This window comes from Mesocricetus auratus, unplaced genomic scaffold (genome assembly GCF_017639785.1).
Source record: "Mesocricetus auratus isolate SY011 unplaced genomic scaffold, BCM_Maur_2.0 Super-Scaffold_6730, whole genome shotgun sequence".
Lineage (NCBI taxonomy): Eukaryota > Metazoa > Chordata > Mammalia > Rodentia > Cricetidae > Mesocricetus > Mesocricetus auratus.
Window position 1 is genome coordinate 92051398 of NW_024429184.1, and position 22574 is coordinate 92073971.

Sequence of the window (22574 nt, forward strand, 5' to 3'; positions counted from 1 at the left end):
GTTTCTGAGTGCAACATCACAAAGATGGGCAAACTGACCACCTACCTGTGTGTCATACAACCCAACAGTATCACCAAGAAGAGGTGAGGTGCAAAGCCATCGCAGCCACCTTTGAGTTAGCTTGGCTGCACCTTGGCTTGCTTGAACTGCCGTTGAATTCCATGGACCCATAAATATCCTGTATCTCAAAACATTAACAATTTCTAAAAGTCTTTGACTGGAAACAGAAGACGAATATAATGTCATAAAACAAGTACTGCTACTTTGCAGGTGATAACATTTTGCCTACTATGCACAAGACCCTGCACAGAGAAAGATGAAAAGAAGCAACATCTTCAATTATGGTCTCTACAGGTGTGCACTCAGAAAAATAAAAGCTGTATTGTTGACTTCATAAAACAAGATGATGTCTAATCAAACTTGAGGATATAGAGTCCAGTCAGCTTAGTTGAAAAGCAGAGGAATGTACCAAAACCTCAGATCCCACCCCAAGCATGGCTGCTAAGGACTCAGGGTCCAAGAGGCCAGCCACTATGATCATGACTACTTATGTGTATGTGTTCTTACACAAAAAATTAAACCTTGGCTAAATATTTGATACTACCATGACAGGAAAAATCTTCAGTGTTGTTCAGCATTGACCAATATTAAATTGTATAGTCATGAATTTTGATGCATTAAAATAAATGCACCATATAAAATGGCTAAAGTATGTTTAGTGATATTTTAGAAATTGTTGGAAATACTGTCCTAATCCCAAGTCAAGATTCATTTAATGATTTTCAATGAAACTCAAGTCAGCAACTCAAGCAGCAATTTTTAAAATCAAACATTAGAATACAATCCAGCCTAAAAATATACTAATTTGATACTTATATGCAGAGTAATGATGGTGGGAAAATATTAGAAGTCTTTGTTTTCCATAATTAAACCATCATGTTCCCATAAGAACAGAGCACTGTGTATGTACAGTAAATGCACTTTAATTCAGATCATACAATAGTCTTGAATCTGAGCCAGTGCATTTCAGGCAGTCTTCTTGATGCTGGGTGGCATGACAGCATTTGTCCTTGTGTGTCCAGACCCAGCATCAGTGGAGTGGCATGATGTCACCCTGACAAGCGCTGCCAGCAACTCTCCCAACTCAATGCTCACTTGGTCTTGAATGAATTGTCAGTCATTTTATAGTCAGAAAATTTTCAGTGTTACCACATTTTCCATGATCTCCACATTCAGTTAGGTTTGTGACCCACTGGGTAACAGTGGGCTGTAAGGGAGGTCCTTTATCGCCTATGAATCTCATGTCTCAGATGTCTACGGTGGAGACAATAACGACTGCATTCTAGCTTTGCCATATGGGTTGAACAAGGCGTTGATGGGCCCTTGTCTGACAGACTCCTCACCTGACGTTGTCCGGTTGCTCTGCCCCTCAGAAAGAATGTGGGAGCAAAACTCTTGCTTGTTCATCCCTCTCAAGGAGCTGGAAATTTACCCAGACAGCCATGTGCCCTCTACCACTTGATGAAGCATAGACTTTAACGGCTGCAAAACTCAATCCATGAGTGTCAGAAAGTAGACCTTGAAATTGCCAAGACTTCAGTAATCACAAAGAATCCTGTAAGAAAACAAAGAAATGGGCTTCTCATAGAAGTAAAATGTCATTCTAGCTGTTTCACTGGGGATAAGCTATCCATTTCCAGAAGCAGAAAGAATAAAAGTGTGGAAAAAATTTAATTCCCATATCAACAAATTTACATTTGACTGGCTTCGGGTGTTACCCTCAAGGAGGGGGCAACCCTTTTATTTCAGCAACATTCCTGTGATTCAATAATGCTCGACTATATGGAGTTTCAGCGGTAAGATCTGGGGAATGTGAACAGACTCTCATCTGGTATAAGACTTGATCTTTAGAAAATCAAGAGCATTTTGTGGTGCCAGCTGCTGATAAAGCAAGATCTCTGCTGGGGAAATTCTGTTTACTGTACTTGGAACATGGATAGGGAATTACATCTTCTGATGATCAGATACCTTTTTATATTGCCATGAAGAAGGAACAATGCTGTTGGTGGTTTCTAGGCAAGCTAAAAGACCCAAGAGGGAGCTTCTGGAGGGTTCCCCTGAGGCTCCCAGGCATCTAGAAATTCCAGATTATTTTCATCTGGCTAGAAACATATACAGCTTCAGCCTTAAGTGGGTTTTTTTGAGGTAAGAAAAAATATCCAAGTATCCTTATTCCTGGTCACTTAGGACTCTAAAGTTCCTACTGAATAGCAAAGCCTATCAGGCAAATCTTCCCTGAAAGAAAATGGGAAATCAGAGCAGCTGTGACATGTGGCATTCTGTGCTTTACCCCAGGTGTTTTATGCACCAGGTCTACCACAAGACCCAGCAATTCCACTCTTAGGCATATACCCAAAAGATGCCCATTCATACAACAAGGGCGTCTGTTCTACTATGTTCATAGCAGCATTATTTGTAATAGCCAGAGCCTGGAAGCCATCTAGATGTCCCTCAAATAAAGAGTAGATAGAGAAAATGTGGTATATTTATACAATGGAGTACTATTCGGTGGAAAAAAACAATGGAATCTTGAAATTTGCCGGCAAATGGAAGGCACTAGAAGAAACCATCCTGAAAGAGGTAACCCAATCACAAAAAGAGAAACATGGTGTGTACTCACTCATATATGGATTTTAGACATGAATCAGGGGAGTGCCAGTTTACAATCCCACTGCCAGACAGTCTGGGAAACAGTCTTTGAAATCACTGTATAACTTGTTTAGACACTATTGTCAGGAGCCCGATTGGCATGATAGCAGATAGGACAGGGAGTCTCTCTTCCTGATGAGTTTCATGGCTCTGCTCAAGAGTCTTCTGGCTGCTGCAAGAAGGTTCTCTGCCTCCAGCCTCCACGCAGGCTTAGTCTCAGACACAGGAGAACCTTGATAGAAGGGAAGAGGGGCGAGGCCTGGTTTTCTGAGCCCATTGGGCTTCTGCTTGCACAGATCTGCCACTGTAGGCCTCATGGTGCAGGAAGGTTTCTAATATTCTAAAATGCTACTTGGAAAATGACTAGAAGTGACCCAGAGAAGGTGTACCACCTTCTGGTTACTAATAATACTATTACTAAAACAACAAGAAAAAAAACTTTTCCAAATGAGGTTATATAGGAAGAGTAAATGCTATAGAAGTTACCAAACTTAATTTAAATTCTAGAAAGTCTCAGTCTTACAACTTGTTAATGAGGAAGAACACTGTTTCTGGGTAAAAGATGCCAGAAAGTACCACTGAGTGAAAGATTTCACACCACCACTGACACCTTCAGTGTGAAAGATTTCACGCCGCCTTTGATACCGTCAGTGTTAGAAAGTATTAGCTTTTATCAAAGGTAACCCCTTTGGAACTCTAGAGGGGCTGGGTGGGATTTCATGGTCACAGGTAAGTTAGGACAGAGTATGAAGGAGGGAGAAGGTTAATCTCCAAGCCGTCCCTCTGCCCACCCAGTCTTCTTCAAGCTACAGACTACCCTGGTGTTTTGATAAAAAAATTACACAAAATCTGTTTATCTCAGCTCTAGGGACCTGGAAGCCAAGCCATGTCCAACCCTGAGTTTGGATATGTGGGTAAACCAGGGAAGTCAAGAGACATCTTAAAGCTGATTGATGCCTCTTTATATGTCTAATCTCCCTACACACTGTCTGTGAAGAATAATACTTGTTAGGGTTGGGCTTCACCTTGAAGTTTGTCCATTTTTAAGTCCGCCTTTAATTTGCTCTTGCAGTGGACAGCAGGTGCTCAGATGTGTTAAATACGCTCCTCTGGGTGTTGGAACCCTATCACTGAGATCTCTGTGAGAGGCTCTGATTGTGCTAACCTCTGTTTCTTTACCCATGTGCTCTTGACCCTGGGGAACTGGAACTTGTCCAGTCTTCCCTTTGTGATAGCTGTAAGGTGCTCGTCTCTCGTTGCTATGCAGACTGTAGGGGTTGTACTCTACATAGAACCTCCAGGAGTCTTATCTGTCTTCTTTGATAGCACCCAAGTCTAGTAAACCAGACCACCCCTTGACCATATATTCTGAGCACCCACAGGCCTTTTGCAGCCTTTAAACTACAGATTAGTGCTCTGGAGGACAGGGGTCAAGGGCAAGTGCCCGGCCTGTGAAAGCCATGGTCCTTAGGACATGTTTGGGCTTTCTCACATCATTGATGATAGAAAAACTTAGGCTTAAAAGTTCAAAGATACAGGATTTTATCTCATGCTATATTACGTATTAATGTTTAATAATTCATAAATTAATTTTGAATATACATGGTTTGCCAAATTCCCCCATATGTGTATTAATAAAACTCAGTATTAATAATGATGAATAATAATAAAATGGGTGCAAAAATTTTTAGTGGCAGTAGTGTAGGTCAGCACAATGCTTGGAGGGCAACATGCCAACCATATTTCAATAATATTTAGGATGTAGACCCAAGGATCTTGCTCTTGAGAATTTGCTCAGGGAAAAAAAACACAAGAAAAACCCCAAATAGGAGATTGGCCATATGCATTGCAGCATTCATTGCAGAAGCTTATGTTCCAATGGGATAAATGATGAAGGAGGTGTACGCATCATGAAGACTGCTATAATTCAGATAGGTATGCTAATGTGGTGTGACGAGCGAGGGGAGGGGTGTTTTTCTGATCAGGCTTGAGAAACTCTTCTGTAAGGAGGACACTTGAAAATGAGGATGAACACATCACACAAAGAACAAAGGCTATCCTAAAGAGTATCAGTGGCGAGCATCTAGAGGAGGGTACAAGTCTCAGAAGGCAAGAACTGGGTAGGTCAGTGTATCCAAGGTAGAGTGGCCAACGTCACAGGCTGAAGAGAGGTGATGTGATGTGACTCTAGAACAATGGAGACAGCCATGCTCTCCACTACATGAAAATTTCACAGGCATGTTAAGCCAAACTAGAAAGAAACAAAGGGAAATGCTGAGAACAAGGATGCATCACTTTTCTTTCTTAAAATTGCCGTTGGTGTTATCCACAAGAAGAAAACCAAAATGCCCACAGATGAATATGTAGAAAAAAGTTCTTGACATCACTGTAACATGAAACCCATGGAGCACAGGTTTTCTTCACTCCAATATACTATCAAGCACAGCATCAACTGCCCTTGAGTTCCTTGAATTGAATTTGCAGTCAGAATTCAGTTAACTGTGACCAACTGCTAGAAACATAATTCTATGTCCCTTCACTGTTAACAGTTTGGGTATAAAGTGAACTCCCAAAGGCTCATATGTTGAAGAAGTGGTCCCATCTTCAGAGATGAAGGTCTTGTTAAGTGATCTGACATGAGAGCTCACCTCTCATTGGTGGATGAATCCATTGATGCCTTTGTAATTTGCTGCCCTTAGGAAGTGGTAGAAATTTCCTGAGATAGAAAAGCAACTCCTTGGGGAGGAGGTTTGGGGGAGTTAGATTTTGTCCCAGGCTTTATCATCATCTCTCTCAGCTTCCTTGATGAACATCTTTGCAATGCCAAACAGTCTTTGTCGTGATGTTTTGCCTACCTCAGGACCAAAGAAACTGGGCCATAAAACCATAGGCTGAAACTTCGGGAACCATGGGCCAAAATAAAAATTAAGTCCTTCAAGTGTGTTTTTCTTTTTCGACTACTCTTCAAAGTTATAGACGTATAAGTAACAAATTAACCTTGCCTTCAGTTGCCTACAGTCTAAGGGCAGAATTGTTACAGGACTTCTGCCACTGGTCTGCTAGCCAATTGAGATGAGCATTTTAGTCCAAGAGGTGGGGTTTTTATTAGGGAAGGGAGAGAAGGAGAAAGGTGGAGCGGAGGAGTGCCGGCCCTTTCGAATCAATTAGCCGGTAGCAGTGGCTTGTGAATTTGATCAGGTTCCCCTTTTTGTTGTGCACAGATTTTGTTTGTTAATAAATAGGAAAGAATGCTTATTACATAAAAATCCACTTTTTTCCTTGGAGACAGTTTTTGTAACCCTGACTGTCATGGTACTAACTCTGTAGACTAGGCTGGCCTTGAACTCACAGAAATTTGGCTGTCTTTGCCTTCTGAGTGCTGGGATTAAAGATGAGTGCCCCCACTGCCCGCCATGAAATCTATTTTAAAAAGCAGACTGAGATAAGGCACTGAATTCAAGGTTCAAGTGTGCCAAAGCTATATAAATGGAAGTCTCTAAGGGCATTCGTGTTTTCTATGGAGAACAAAGACTACTTGAATAATCGATACTTTAATGGGGATATGGCCTCAAGCGCATATGGCTAGCACTTACTAGCCCTTATATGTTCATACACATCTCCCGGTCTCCATTGCACTTTGTGTGGCCATTTGACTAAACACAGCCTACAGTATATGAATAACTGTGTGAAGTGTGACTCCCCCATGGTATTGGGCTGTATAGTTAGGAACAAAATGATCCAATATTTCAGAGACCACAGAATGAACATAGATCTCCGAGTCACTATATGGATGACAGCTGCCTGGTAGAGCTGCTGGATCCCATCAGACTGTATGAGTGAGGACCACACTGCTGTGGAGCCTCTGCAACATATGGGTTGTTACAATAGTATTTATTATCCGTCCAAATCATGATGTATTCTTTAAGATGCATTTGTAGTTTTCTTGTTTCTCCTGTTCTATCCGCATTTGGTTTTCATGAAGGACTGAACCACGTGTCTCCTTAAGAGTCATCAGTCATATTTCCCAATCACAATTATTGTGTCTACAGTGGAAAGCAAAATCCTAGGAGACTCTAAACTGAAGAAAACAAAACATGAGACATGTTCTGCCAACTTGATGCTGCCTGCGAAACGTCCAGATGATCTCCCAGCTTGGGCCTTTGTTTCTTGCCTGAAATGCCTCTATCCCTCTTCTGTGCCTGGCATTAGCCCATGGTCCAACTCAAATGTCAGCCCTTCTTTGAAGCATTTCTTTAGCCTGCCCCAGGCAGAATTAATCATTCCTTTCCTCTGTCCTAACAGAGGTCACCGATGACCTCTTTGCTGGCAGATTCGGTGTCTTCTTTTCAGTGTACATCCTGCTCAACCTCTGTAGCACTTGCTGATGTTGAAACTTCCCCCTTTACTTAAAACAAACTTTGTACTCTGCTGGCCTTTCTTGGACATGTCTTATGGAAACTCCTGGGGGTCAGAATGTCTGTACTATGCTGTTGTCTTACCTCTACTTGCCTCTCATTTCATGACTTGCTAAAAAGAAACACCTCATCTTCCCTCTTGGTTCTATAAACAGGAGCAAGCCAACAACTTCAGACATTCTTATCTTTAGCCACATGCTCTGTCCTAGAAATCTCTACCAGCATAACTCCAGATACCTCACAGGACAGGCTCATTATCTCCTTCTCATACACACTTTGCCTCTTCATCCATCCCTCCTTCCAATTCATAACATCCCGATCCATAGCTACCCAAGCCTGCCTGTGCCAGAGCCTGTCCTTGCTCTTTCCTCTTCATTTCCCATAAGCCACTTCTCCCTGATTCCTAGCATCTGGTCACCCAGACAGAGGGAATCTCCGGGATATACTTTGCTGCCAGAAATATATATTCAAAATCAGACTCAGCCAGTGACTAGTCACATGACTTGCATCAATTTACTGAACTCTCTGACCTTTTAATTTCTGATCTGCAACATGGAAAAGATAAGTAGACAGATCTTGGGGGTGCTACAAGCATTAAATGGGAAAACACTAATAAAAACTAACTAGTTTGGATATACAGATACAAACCAATTTTAATCTGCACACACACACACACACACACACACACACACACACACATTCCCATTGCCTTGGCTCAGGGCTTCTTTGTCTCTCACCTGGCTTATTGCAGTGACTCCGCAGCAAGCCTCTGTCACTCTGTCACGGTTCTCTTCTGCGCCCCTTCTCACAAAGAGGTTTTTCTTTCTTTTTCCTTTTTTTCTTTCTTCAAAGACTTTTGTGCTGCGCCTTTCTCACATATGGATCACTCGCATCATGCCCCAGCTTCCAAGTTTTGCTGGACTGACAAAGATAAAGGCGCTCATCACCTAGCCTGTTATCTCATCTTCGCAACGACGTCATGTCTGTTCTGGTCAGAGGCCTTTGATGGCGTGCTACAGATGCTCGCTGCAACCAGTGTAAGGGAAAGGGAAGGCCCATGCAAGATGCCAAGAGCTCTTGGAGAGCCTTGACGTTGGATCACAGCCAAGCCCAAGTCAATTGCAAAGCCTCATCCCCATGCGCCTGGGCCAAAATTATAGAATGTTAGTGAAATGTAATAAAATAACCTTTCTGAGGCCAGTGCGATAGCTCAGAAGGTAAAAGAGCTTGATGCCAAATCTGATGACCTGAATATGGTCTCTGGAACACACATGGTGGAAGGAGAGAAAATACAGCACACACACACACACACACACACACACACACACACACACACACACACACACACACGAGAAATTAAAACAATTACCATTTTGGTCTCTCTGCATGTTTGAAGTTAAAGGAGAAATCTCTCAAGTGCTGAAGGGCCCAAGTTCAGGACAGTTACTAAGAGGTGGAGAAACAGTGTGTGGTAGCTCTCATCTCTCATCGAAGCACTTGGGAAGCTGAGGCAGGAAGATTGCCCAGGAGTTTGTGACTTATATGATTAGGCCCAGGTCAGCCTGGGCTACAAAGTAAGACTCTGTCTGAACTGTCTCAAAAGGTTGAGGTGAGAAGAAAAGAGAGATGAACTCACAGGGCGTATATACTAGATAGCCCTCTAGTGCCAGACTTTGGGCTCCAAACGCAGAAAGCTGGGAGTAGGGTTAGGAAGGAGAGGCCACCCCAAGGGACCTGTCTACTTTCACCAAGTTACCTGATCAAAGAACAAAGAACAGAATGATCCAAATTCCAACCATTCACCTGGATGAATTCTTAGGAAACAGAAAAGCAGCCCCAAATTTGTAGAGAATGGCTGCAGCCTAAGCATATACTGTCCATCTGTCCCCAAGAAAGTAGCACCTGCCAAAAAGCTACCACATCTTGTAATACAAAGAACTTGCTCATCTGTGAACTTGGGATCCTAGAACCCATCTCCTATGGACACGGAGAGATGACTGCATCTTACTGACACATATAGCTGCTATTACCCCAGATACACCCTACTTTTAACCTAACAAAGCTGGGTTTTATTCTAAGGGAGCACTCAGAACAACAAAAACACATCTCACCGGTGTTTTGGTCTCTGTGGAGCCATGTGATGCACTTCCAGCCAGTGAGATACTTCTAGAAGCTGGCTGTGGTTTGTGGGAATTCTTTCTCTGGGCAGACAGGGGCAGCTGCCCTTCCTATACTATTCACAGATCCCTGACATATCCCCAGCTGCTCACTTCCGTGCAAAGAACAAGGGATGCAGGGAAATGAAAATATTCAACCCTAAATTTTAGTCCTATTTTCTGTTGCTTTTATAATGAAAGAATATAAAGCAAAAGCTACCAATTCTTAATGTTTGCTTATCCTCAGTGGGGGGTCATATGATTACCTGTTCAAATTTTATCTGTATGACTGTATTTTTTGTTTTTAAGATTTACTTAATTTTGTATGTATGGGTGTTTTCCCTGAATGTGTGTATATAAACCACAAGCTTGCCTGATGCCTGTGGAGGCCAGAAGAGGGTGTTGCATCATCTGGAACTGGAGCTACAGATGTTTGTAAGTTGCCGTGTGAAGACAAAGAATAGACCCTAGTACTCTATGATAGCAACAAGTCTCTAACTACTGAGATACCTTGCTAGTCCCGTAATTTTCTTTTTAAACTCATAAGCTCAGCACTTAAAACAAACCTCAGACAGCAGGAGAGCCTCCTGAGAAGAGGAATGGGTGAGGTCCTAGGCAGAGAGCAGCTTCCCTCACAGAACACAGGAGACTGAGCTATTAGGAGGTGGGGTCTGGTTAGAGGAAGTGACTTTTGAAGGGTATATCTTCTCCTCACACCCCCTTTCAGTTTTCTGTCCCCCTACCCATAAGGTAAGACCTTTCTTCTTCCATGCCCTTTCACCATGGTGTTTCAAACTTGTCACAGACCTAAATTCAACAAAACAGAAAACTGTCCTGAGGCTCTGAGCCAAAATAAGTCCCCCTTACATGGTTAATAGGTATTTAGTCACAGGGATCGATGACTGAAGGAATCACGAGGCCAGCTTCTTCTTCTTGTACATAATCGAAGAACTTGACAGAAGAGATCTTGGGACGTGAGGGAGCCTGACATTCTCATGTGCCAAGTGACTTCATAGAGAGCAATGGGAATTCAGGCCTCTGAACCAGGCTAGAGGCCCATTGTCAACACAGCCATCTCCCCAGAGTGAGGGTGGAGGCTACCACAGTCTCTCCTAGTGCAAGGGCCTCCTCCCCAGTGTGGCATCCCAGTGAGCTTTATTGTGCACTGATTATCTTTAGAAGTGTAAAACCGAGTGTGCTTAACCTGAACGTCAGAAAACTGACATGCTCCTGAGTCCAAAATGTCACAGGTCATAGGAAATTCCACACCCTGAAATTGTGTATCACACACTAAATCATTAAAGCCATAAACTTACATACATTTACCTTCAACTGTGCCCATAAACTATATGACACGTAAATTATCATAAAACTCAAGCTCCATCCCCAAGATATCTCATTATATAGTTGCAAACATTCCAAAATTTGAAAACTCTGGGCTCCAAAACCCATCTGGTCCCCAGCACTTTTGGTGAAGGGCACACATGGGGTGGTAAATATTTCTAAGACTTTGGCTGCTATGGAAATCCCTTGGTCCCCTGTTCTCCCTACTTGAAAAACACAAAACAAATAAAAACAAAGGGCTCCCCTCAGACATGAGGTTCACCCTGGCCTTTGAAGTTTTTATCTAAGCTCTCTCCAGGGATCAGTGACACAGGCAGAGAAAGGCCAACTCCGTCTCTGGGGCCCTGGCTTAGACTACACAGCTTTTGTCTCTGATCTGTCCTGAAGGCTTGTTCCATTGTCCTGGAGCAGGGCCACCCTCGCACAGGAAGCTGTGTGTATCACTGCTCACTGCAGGCAGAAATGCTGCAAAGGCCTTCCTATGACTGATAAACGGTGTTTGGTTTGGATCAAGAGGAAAAATAAGGCGCTCGGGATAACAGGGACCGGTGGGAAAACGTTCAGAACTCCAGAGTGAGAGCAAAAGAAGAGACGGCTTTGAAGGCTGCACACAGGGGTAACTGACTGGGAACAATGAAGGCTGCTCAGGAGGTGCTTCCTTCCACCCAGCTGCAGTCAAAGCCACCGGCTGCTGGGAGGCCAGGGAGCTGGCAGGAACTGTGTTATGGCTGGTGAGAACAAACAGGCTTGGTCAAGGAAGCCAAGCCCCCTTTAAAGAACTACCCCATCCCACCCCCTATGACTTCAGAGGTGTTTGCTGATAAGGTAAGGTGTCCTTTAGTGGGGAGTGACATGAGGCCACCTTAGGAATAAGAAGGCTAGGCCAAGAGAGCTGGAAGCTCTCTCTCTGTCCCTCCTAAACAGGGCAAGCATGGTATTTGTTTTCTTTGAACACCTCTGAATTTTGTCTTGCTGAGTGAAGGGAAAGCCATGGCTGAGAGTGCAGAAAAGGCTAAGGAGGGGAAACCTTGGGCAGGGGACAGAGAAGGAAACTTTTTTGGGAGTGTGGGGAGACTTAATTTACTTGGAGGTGTGAACTGTAAGTTGTCGCCTCTTGGCTGATGTCAGTAAGATGTGCATTTCCCCCCTCACGCACAGAAAGACGGTCTCTTTCCCATGGGCTACTGGTTTGAGAATTAGGTGGGTGTGGGGTGAGAGCTGAATTCTCTGTGGCCTGTCCCAGATGAGTTACCCTTTAAATAAATTGTTTCTATGGAACTTCCCATGCCAGGATCTCAGGCCTTTGACCAAAGTGCCAACTTGGCATGAAGAAAGGAAAATAATTTCTTCCCTTATCTCTACCCCCAGAGCTCTGTAATTGTAGTTATAGGCAGCTGGTTTATTAATAATTTAATACAGTACTTACTGAGAATGCTTGTGCTCTGTTCCTCTGGTGGTAGACTCATTCAGAGAGAATAGAACTAAAAAGAGATGCTGCTCATCAGGATCGGGGGGGGGGGGAGAGAAAAACAAGGTATACTACTTCTTCCCCGGGCCTCCCCATCCCGAGGTCTCCACTCATGAAGCTGCACTGTGCAGAGCAGGGACAGACAAGCTCTGGGCAGATCAAAGTTTGCTGAGAGAAGGAGTGACTATTGAGGGTGTAAGAAAGGAACAGGCCAGTGTTCAGGGTCGAGAGTTGGCATATCCCACAGTTGGGAAGTCACCTGGCTAGGCCAGCACCTTGTATGCCCACAAGGCATCTGGGGCTGTAGTACCCAGGACAGGTCTGCTGTATTAATGCATAACTGTATTAACAAATAGCCATCTGCATGGGGTACAATTTGAGACACCCCCCCCACAAGGATGCCTAAAGCCACAGATGGTGCTGAGTTGTGCTAACACTGTGTATTTCCTGTACACATTTACCTATGCTAAAGTTTAACCATACTAATAAAGTGGTCAATCAAAGCAACATGGTATATTAGAAACCAAGTGAATGTGTCCCTCCCTGTGTCAGACTGTAATTAACAAGCGAGATGTTTCCTGATGAGGTGACAAATTTTCACAAAGGAAGTATTTTATGGTTTCTTTTGGCATCCCGAGTTGCTGGCATCACCATCACACACTTTGAAGGATGCTACTAAGAAAAATAAGGAGGGCGGTCCCTGAGGATAAGTGGGGTCGCTGAAGATATGTCTATCGATGCTGTGATACAATATTTGAAAACCAAGCTAACAGTGGCAGGTGGTGGGCTCAGGGAACCTGATGGTGGTTATTATTTGATGTGAAATACAGACCACCCTCCGTTGCACACACACACACACACACACACACACACACACACACACACACACACATACATTTTGAGTATTTGGCTACCAGCTGGTGGCACAGTTTTGAGAGACTGTTGAAGCTTTCAGGTAAGGCCACTTGGGGTGGAGTCTTTCAGGATCGTAGCACAGATGTCCCCAGGTCCCCTTCACTACTTTCTAAATGTCAAGGAACTTCTGCAACCCTACGTCCAAACAAGTCCTCCCTCGAGCTGCTTTGTCAGGTATTTCATGAGAACCACAAGGGCCATAAGGACTGTTCACCTGTGGGGCGAGATGGACCAAGAGCATGTGAGAGTTCACCATGCCACACAGACAGTGAAGATCTTCTTAGGGGCACACCAGTTAAAACGAACGCTGCACTTCTGGCATCTAACACTGGGGATTTTGAATATTAATTGATTATTAGTAACTGAAGCCTAAAGGAAGTAATCATTTGAGTATGGGAATTTCAGTATACCCTGAACCCTGGAGACTTCATACGACATACAAGGTGAGCCGCATTGCTATAAAATTAAGCAGCTGGAGTTGGCGATTCTCTTTCATGTGGTAACCCGAGGACCAGGTTGCACCTAGGCCTTCCAGAGCCACAGGTCTTCCCAGACCACTATGGAGTAGGAAAGAGTGTGAATCGGTCGTTCCCAGCATAGCAGGCACTAGGTATGAGGCTAATTTTATTTAATTACACTTAAATTTATTAGTTTAATTTATTTAAACTTATTTCAATTAAGTAACAGAAAAGGTTTGGGTCCTCAGCTGCACGAGGCTAGTGGCTTTCATGCTGGGGAGTGCAGAAAAGGGTGACTTTCATCACTACAGTAAGTTCTAGAGGCCATCTTCTTAGCATCCAGATTGTGATCCTATGCGGAGTCATAGAGTGAGCATGGGTGTCTAAAAATATTTGGCATCACTAGCAGGCTTCTGAATGCCAATGATCAAATAGTAATTCAGAACCAAGCGCATAATGAATCCAAGGTGTTTCCAGCAGTCCTTACTCATGATGCACTGTGCAACTTCACGACTGCCTTCATTTATGATGTGTTATCTTTTTTAACCCCCTTGGAAGGCATGGACAAGTATCTCCAGAGAGGGCACCAACAACAGACCCAAGAATCAAGTACATGCGACTCTAGTTTGATGAGCCAATGAGTTTAACTGGGGTTACTGACAGCAGCTCAGCTGAGGGTTCAACATGGACAACTTACGGGCTGCTAAATACCTAAGAAGTAACCCCTACCAGCAAGCATTCACTATTTATACATCCTTAAGGAGAGGCGGGGCCTTATACAGCTAGTGCATGGACTTACGTGCCACCAGTACACTGCCTTGGAGCCTTGTGCACCCCTTGTGTGCGGCCTTGTGAGTCCTCTTTTGCCTCAATAGAGGGATGCTAATCAGCTCTCTTTGGTGAACATCTCATGGGTGGGTAATCAGAGTTGCCTAGCTTTCCAGATTGCAACAGCCATGTGATGCCCATGAGACAAATTTGGAAGGATGATAGACTCTTTTGATAGGCCGTGTAGCTGTAGGAAATGAGGCCCTAACTAGAGAAAGCTGACGCTGGGCCTAGGCCTTGGGGCTGTATTATCCCTGCTCCACTCTCTCACTTGCTGCTTCCTGGTCTATCTGCCATATGAAGGTCTCTGCCACATTTGCCCACTACCAAGGAGCTACCCACCAAGCCTTCCCTGCCATGGTGGACTGAGATCCACTGGGATAACACACCAGGATACATCCTTCCTCCATTAAGTTGGTTCTGCTGGGTATTTTATCACAGCGAAAGCAAACATAACTAACACACCAGGCCAGGCACAAAATGTTTGACCACCAAGTTCAAGGATGGAGGACTTCTAAGGGTGGGAGGGGCGCATTGCAGTGACAAAGGAAAGGAAATTGTGTTTACTACATTGGGTTGTAAACATGTGGAGCCAATTATGCCAAGATGTCAAGGGACGTTATAAATAGTTTCAAAGTGAATTCAGATAAATTCATGCATAATAGGCATCATTATTAACAGACTCTTAAAGGGAAATTGAGAATAGTCTATAGGCACTGCCAGTTCTTTGAGATCAGTGTCATAGGCATCCAAAATCAGAGACAGGCTGATATGAAAGACCACTCAGTAACTTTATGTGACATTTATTAGGTTCTTATCCTCTTATTTTGGTAGTAGGAGCGTTGGGATTTGTCTACTTTGAAAGTATTGGCTGTATTTAGAGTTGACAAAGGGCTGGCGGATGGCATGGTTTATCAATACTAAATCATTTGTAAATACTGACAACCTCTTTCATTCCCTTTCAGTTAAATCAATTGTGGCATTTATTCCGCCCCCAGAGCAGTACAAATGGACTCGATATGTTACCAATTAGATGTATATTACTACCAGCCATCAGAAACTTATCTTGCCCTGGAGACAGAAATAAGCCTCTATTTCAAACCACAGTCAAGAAAGGAAGTAGATGGGACCAGCTGTTCCCAGACGTGAGAATCTGCCTGATACAGACAGGAAGTGTTGCCACCGAGAAGGGGCTTAAGGATGGTCTACGGTTTATCCATACCTTCAGCTTGAAGCTCAGGTAAGGAGTCGGGATAGCAGCTGAGTCTGAAAGGGTCACCTCCTGCCTCTCATTGAAATGACTTCTATGTTTTCTGACTAGCCTAAGTCTAGGATAAAGGGTGTTACTTTAATATTTGAAATTGATGCTAGCATAACTCCAGGTCGTTCTGGAAATGTTGGCTTTGAAAGCAAAGCTAGAGGGTTAGCAATAATTTTAAAAAGCTTGACATGTGTTGTCTTCATGTCCAATGAGCTGAAAAGTCATTCTGCCTCTGCGTTTATAGACAAAACTGACTCAATGGCTGCTTTGTAAAATGAAGTGGATAGAGATGCCTGCTGCCAAGCCTGAGGATATGAGTTCAATCCCAGAGTCCCAAATGGAAGAAGAGAAGAGATTCTCAAGGTTGTGTTATCTTTCAACCTCTACACACATGTTGTGGTATCTGCATGCCTCCCCAACAATTTAAGTTAAACAATAAAATGGAGTTGAATTATCCAGAGCAAAACACAGCTTGGAGCCTGGTGTGTTACACAACATAGGGAAATTAGGGATGGCCACAGTTTGAGCTCCACAGGAGACACAGGCCTGGGGACGAGGGACTTAGACCTTCTCCCATTTGACCAAACTGTAAATAAATCCGTCTTCCTTTACAAGTGTCTGGACTCAAAGTGTAGACTGTTCACATCACACCATGGAGCTCAGTTTACCAGTCACTGTTTCCTGGAACCTTGGTAGTGTACAGAAACTGGGGTGGCAGGATCTAATTTTTTTCCTGGTTTTCCTGGTTCCAAAGTATAAGGCTATATTAACCACCACAACAGAGAGACCTCAAACAAGAACGATGGGAACACATTGTAAGAATGGATCACTTTCATCAGCAATGATTCCAGAAGACCTGCTGAGTGAAATAAGCTGGGCACAGGAAAGGAAACACCGTGTGATCTAACTTGTATGTAGAATGTAAGCAAGGCAAACTCAGAGGGAGAGTTTAAGATGTGGACTTCCTGGCTGAAGGGTGCCAAGTTTCACTTAGGCAGGAGGCCTGATGTCTGGAAAACAACTTAGTAACTACAGTGATAATCCTGATTGGGTGCTTGACAGCGACCGAGTTCATCTTAAAATGTTCTCACCACTAAAAAGAATGCAATCATGACCACATAGGGAGATGGATATGCTAATTAGCTAGTCTGCTCATCTTTTCATGTCTATTTGCATATTAAAATATCACATTTTGGGTCTTAAACATATATAATTTTTGCCACGGAGAACAAATGGGGATAAAAACTAACAACACAATCCAACCTCTCTAATAACAGCACATTAGGCTCAGCTTTATATTTTTCTCCGAGTGTGTGTGAATTTTACTCCATAAACAAAAACTTTTGATATTCAATAAGTCCAAACTCATGGTGGGCCCTCCTGTGCTGGTCCCCAAGTGTGGGTAGGCTCTTTGGCCATGCTTTTCTTACACTTGGGTGTGTTCCATACTCCGATGCCCTGGGGCCACCTGAGAGTAACTCTGAGGTATTCATGGAGCCTGACCCCCAATTCTCCTTGGCCATGCTCTAGTGCCCTGCAAGGTGACTGTTCCTCAGCACTGGCCAAACCAGTCCCTGCATCTGAAAGCTGCCTCTTTCCCACTAAGTGCTAAATGCAAATGAGACAGGTGCTCCTGTGACACCTGTAACATGGATCAAGATGATTCTGAACCTGTCTGTCTGCTGCCATTGAAGTCTCAACCCACTGTGTGTGGAAAGAGTGGCCTCGCTCGACCTCTTCACAAGACCTCATTGGGTCTTGTGCTGGACAACATCTAGAGTTGGCTGCTCCATGGGGGAGCTGGGAACCATGTCTCTTCACAGTAGCAGATGACTCTCTCTAGAAAGACAAGCTACTTTCAAATTTACTGGTGTAATACTTGAGTGATGTGTCTTTTCACTTCAACCCCAGGATAAAGTCTCTGGGGTGGGGGGAGCACATTGCAGAGACACATTGGAGATGCTACACGCTGTATGTGTTCCTCAGAGAAATCCCACCAAACAAGAACACAGGTGGCTTCCTAGGTGGCTTCTACATCTCTGATCTTCCCAGCAAGCTTGCAGGGAAAAATAGACTTCCTCAAGGCTTACAATGCAGTGGAATGGAGGTGGTGAGGGCAGGCTTGATGGTGGGGTCCTCTGCACCCTCGATCTCAGAGAATAGGGCAGTGCAGCTAAAAATCTGTCCTCACGTCTGTCTGGTTGTCTGAGCTTTTCCTTTCATTTTCATCCCGAAATGATTGCTGTGTGTGCTGAGGTTTTATGATGAAAATATAATGAGAACCTTTATGAGGTTGGAATGAGAGCCAGGAAAGAGCATTGCTGGTTTTTGTTCCCCCTGGGAGAGGGAGACCCTGCAGGCAGGAAATGAATCTGGCACCTTTGAGACCTTTAAGTCTTTGGATCTTAGTTTTACAGCCCTTTCTGGGTATGCCTTGTCTCATAATCACAGAGAATGGGTAGACACCCTTCTAAAGGTCCCACTGAGTAATTGCTTAGAATGAAAGGCTTGTCATCTTGTAAGTGGTACCAGGGGAGGAAGGAGAAGGTCAGGGTGAGGCCAAAGGGGGGAATCTCAGTTTCTCTAGGAGCCATCAAAAGAAAACCAGGTAAGTGTCAGATTTGTGCACTGTGTGTAGCCCAAACAACTAGGTAAAATTAAATCACTATTTGGGATCTGTGATACTGACAATTAACCTGTCTGGTACCCTCCCCATCCCCCCACCCCCTGAGTTATTTTTCTTCTTCGACCTCTGTAAACGTGTGTACAGTCTCACACGCACACTCTCCACCTACAATGTGCCTAGATACACCTGCACTTGCATACTTTGATTTATTTCCTCTCATCTTAGCTGGGGTTTCTTTTTTATTTTTGGGGGGGGTTCCAAGACAGGGTTTCTCTGTATTGTTTTGGAGGCTGTCCTGGAAATCCCTCTGTAGACCAGGCTGGCCTCGAACTCAGAGATCCGCCTGCCTCTGCCTCCCAAGTGCTGGGATTAAAGGCATGTGCCACTAACGCCCAGCCTTAGTTGGGGTTTCTGTTGCTGTGATAACCTCCACGACTGAAGACAACTTGGAGAAGAAAGGATGTATTTCATCTGACACTGAGGTCCCATTCTATTACCGAAGGAAGTCAGGACAGGACCTCAAAGTGAGAACCTGGAGGCGGGAGCTGAAGCAGAAGCAGTGAAGGAAGGAGGTTTGCTCAGCTTGTTGTCCTGTACACCTCAGGACCACAGTGGGCTGGACCCGTCCACCTCAATCATGAGCCAAGAAAATGTCCTGCAGGCCTGCCTATAGGCCAATCTGATGGAGGCAATTTCTCAACTGAGGTTTGTCTTCCCAGCTAACTCTAGCTAGTGTTAAATCTACAAGAAAATAACCAAGATGCCCCTCTTCTTTATTGTTCCCAAATATCCCCTTCCCTTCATGTATCCCCCATTCTTTTGTTTGTTTGGAACATCCCACTGACATCTGTGCCCTTCCTTTATCAACAGAGAAACTGCCAGCCTGAGATGGCTTTGGCTGTGTTTTGGTTACTGAGTTCTTATCATATTTCATAGCTGTTACACAGTCACAGAACAATGTCCCTGAGCTCAGATTTCCTCAGTTTCTCCTGATGGTTTTTTTTTTTTTGACTTGTCTCCATGCGATCCACAAGAAAGAGCAGTTTCTTCTAAAGAATGAGAAAAATGTTACTGTCCTCCCAGGACTGATACACAAACTTAGGAACAACAAATAATCCTTTTGTTTATCTTGGTGTTCCTTTCCTGATATTTTTCCTAAATCATACAAGTAGCCTGAAACAAAATTTAGGAGTCATTAAAATAATGGAAAAAATATGAAAGCATCTATATTTTTTCACAGTCCTCATTGATACCCCCAAGGTCACTTAGAAAACCTCATTCTTCTTGACTTATTTGGCTTGGACATCTATCAAAGGGGTTACCACCCAAGTAGGCCATTACAGTCTTTATCTGGGTGGCCAAAAAGGGACAAAAGCATACCTATACAGTAATGAGGTCCCCACTATCAACTGTCTAGAAGGCATTGCCTATTGTCACAGGGTCAACGGGCTTCTGCTTCTCTACGTATTTGTACCTTCTCCAGGCAATGCTGTGACCAAGTCATGTTGTGAATGGCAGCTGTAGCAACAAGGCCTCAGAAGGAAGTCATCTCTACTGAGAGGATAGTTCCTTCCCACTCTGGAAGTCATAGCACCCCTTTGCCTCTCCTGCTCCCCATAAGAATCTCACAAACTGAAGCCAACTGACATTCTCTGCTCAATGGAGAATGAGAAAAATTTATTTTCCCTGATGAGGCAATAAATACCTTTACCACTTCTAGCCTATTGAGCACATAGGTCAAATCTACAGGTGTCCTAAGCATCCAAGAAACAGTCCAGCCCCCAGCCACTACAGTTGTTGGAAGACAGATCAGAGCTGCTACCAGGGTTCCTGCACTTTGCTAAAGTCCTGAAATGTCCTTCTCAGCTGGGAACACTGGTTTTTAATTAATGTAATAGAGTGTCATAATTTCTTGAATATTCTTATTTAATTACATAAACATGTACATGTTCTCCATACATTATTGGCATTTAGAATATACATTAGTCCCTGAGAATCCACAGTGTACAGCACTAGCAAAACTGGAGATGACTAGAACTGAAGTGGTCAGGTATGGATAGGAAGCCATGGGTGAAGAGAAGTCAAAGTTCAGGGCACAAAAGAGAGGGAGAGGAAGTGAAGGGGGAGGAAGTCTTTCCAGCTACTTTTTCATACTTGACTTTTGAATCATGTGATTGGACTTTCAAAAAGTTTTAAGTGAAACTCTCAGTTAATATTTTCTCTCTCTCTCTCTCTCTCTCTCTCTCTCTCTCTCTCTCTCTCTCTCTCGCTCTCTCGCTCTCTCTCTCTGAGTCATTGAGTATAGATATGTAAACTGGTATGTTTTTCAGAAAGTTCAGAACAATATTACCAGTGACCCCTCTAAATCTGAAAGCAGATATTTCCTTTGGTTGGGGGTTCATATGCTCTAATTCACAAACAAAGAAATTAAGTAATAATAACAGAATTAGGATTCATGGGAAGTGTTAGAGATCAGTTCTCCTGCTCATTTCCCTTTCACATAAGAAAGTTCAGGTTCAGACATTATTGAGCTTTCCCAAGTCACCCTATTCAAGGCAGAACCATCCTGGATGGAACACTCTGTGCTAGGCCCAAGATCACTACTGTGCTTGTTCCTTACTTCTCTGGCAGCATTGCAAATGGATGGACTCTAAGGCTAGCCTCAGATGCCTGCAGCTCTAAATCAGAGACCCTCTAGGGACAGCAGAGGTAGGGAACTGAATTTGTCTAACCCACAAGATGTAAAGAGACTTTTGTTAAAAGTGAATCTTAATATAGTATGTTAGAAAGGGACCATCTGTTCCCAATCTTTAGAGGAGAGGGAATGAGAATTTATGCTACATTATGAGGCATGAGATAAAAAGAGGAAATTCCTAATTTGTCTGGTTATAGACCAATATACCATCAAAGCAGACAACTGCGGCTGTCTCTGGGCATGGAAAGAGAGATTGCCGTTCTTCTTCAGTAAGTCATCCCAAACCATGTTTTAGTGAACAGATCCCTGTCATCTGGGAAGATCCTCAACTAAGGTGCCAGTATCTCTGATTCCTGTATATGCTGCCTCCGTGAGCTGCGCTGATATTTTCTATTCCTTGGAGGACAGTGGGGCACCTGTGGTTAGAAAAGCCCTTACCTCGTCGTGTCCCCAGGTGACTGGAACGGAAAGCATAGCCCAGCGCAGGTGTTGAGCAAGGCAGGGTCTATAACAACAATGCTTGCCTCTGTCCTCATTCTGTGCTGTCACCTTGGAAACATGAAACACACGGAACGTAAGCATCCGCCTCACAAGCAGAGCACAGTGCAGTGGTTGGCAGATTGTTAGCCCTCAAGAAACGTGCCCCGTGGCTGATCAAAATGTGTCAGTCTCCCTTGTGGCAAGCACACACTGATGCAGGTGTTGACAGCCTCTCTGGTCATAGGGTAAAGCCCTGTTAACTGACAGGTATGGAACACTAGACCAGGCCTTCCAGGGCCTCCCACACACCTTCCTCCATGCTCTTCCTCTTCCACTTAGAAGCAAGGCCCTTGAAAACCCAGGACATAAAACGATGGTACCGTAAGAGAGAAAGAACTGAGACCTGTTACTCAGAGAGGCGCCTCACTGACAGGTAATACTCCAGGGTGTCCACATTGCAGCCAAGTAAGCTGCGCTCTGAGCCCTCAGTTCTGCCTGCCCTCAGAACTTAAGACAGAGACAGCAGGGACAATGCCTGGGTGTTGTCCTCTTTAGAGGAGCATAAACTGATGTTTCTTCCTATGCTCTAGGGTGGACACTGAAGCCACTGCCATTTTCCATATGATACCAGCCTTTGTGAAGTAGCATGAGATATCCCATGCAGGCCAGAAAGGTTCTCCTATGAGTAAATGCTGAATAAATTAGTCACCTTCAGACTATGGCCCTTATGGACACCGAAGGCTGTGATTACCTTATGAATAATCTACCTGTTTACTTATGAATAATCTACCTGTTTACTATATATTAGCTATGTATTAAAATTGAGCCAGATATTTCTTTTCCTATGCATCATTTCTTATAAAAAACTTTTTGTCCAAGAGTGTTATTTAATTAGCATAATTCTCTCTCTCTGTCTCTCTCTCTGTCTTTCCCTGTCTTCTTCTGTCTCTCTCCCCCTCCTTCCCTCCCTCCTTCCCCACCCCACCTTCCACTCTGTGTGTGTGTGTGTGTGTGTGTGTGTGTGCATGCTCACTGATATGAGATTGGAATATTAATCTGAAATGATCCCTTTCTTAGTGGTCAAATTTCTGGTCATTTGCCTTCCTACTACCTTTCAAGTAGTGGGTGTAGATGGGAGAGTAAATTGTTTTGGACTTGGTTGTCTCTGCCTCATGACCTCACAGGCATATGGTGGCCTCGTGGGAAACCCACACTTAGT

General features: G+C 43.9%; 1 long non-coding RNA gene across 1 annotated transcript; it reads right to left on the minus strand.

The window, feature by feature from the left end:
- Positions 1-967: 967 nt before the first annotated feature.
- Positions 968-21412, minus strand: LOC121138840. The gene is made up of 3 exons (XR_005875708.1): positions 21314-21412; positions 7862-8045; positions 968-1615 (listed from the first exon to the last, which is right to left on the minus strand). It is a non-coding gene; the product is annotated as an uncharacterized LOC121138840 (long non-coding RNA).
- Between the last annotated feature and the right edge of the window lie 1162 nt (positions 21413-22574).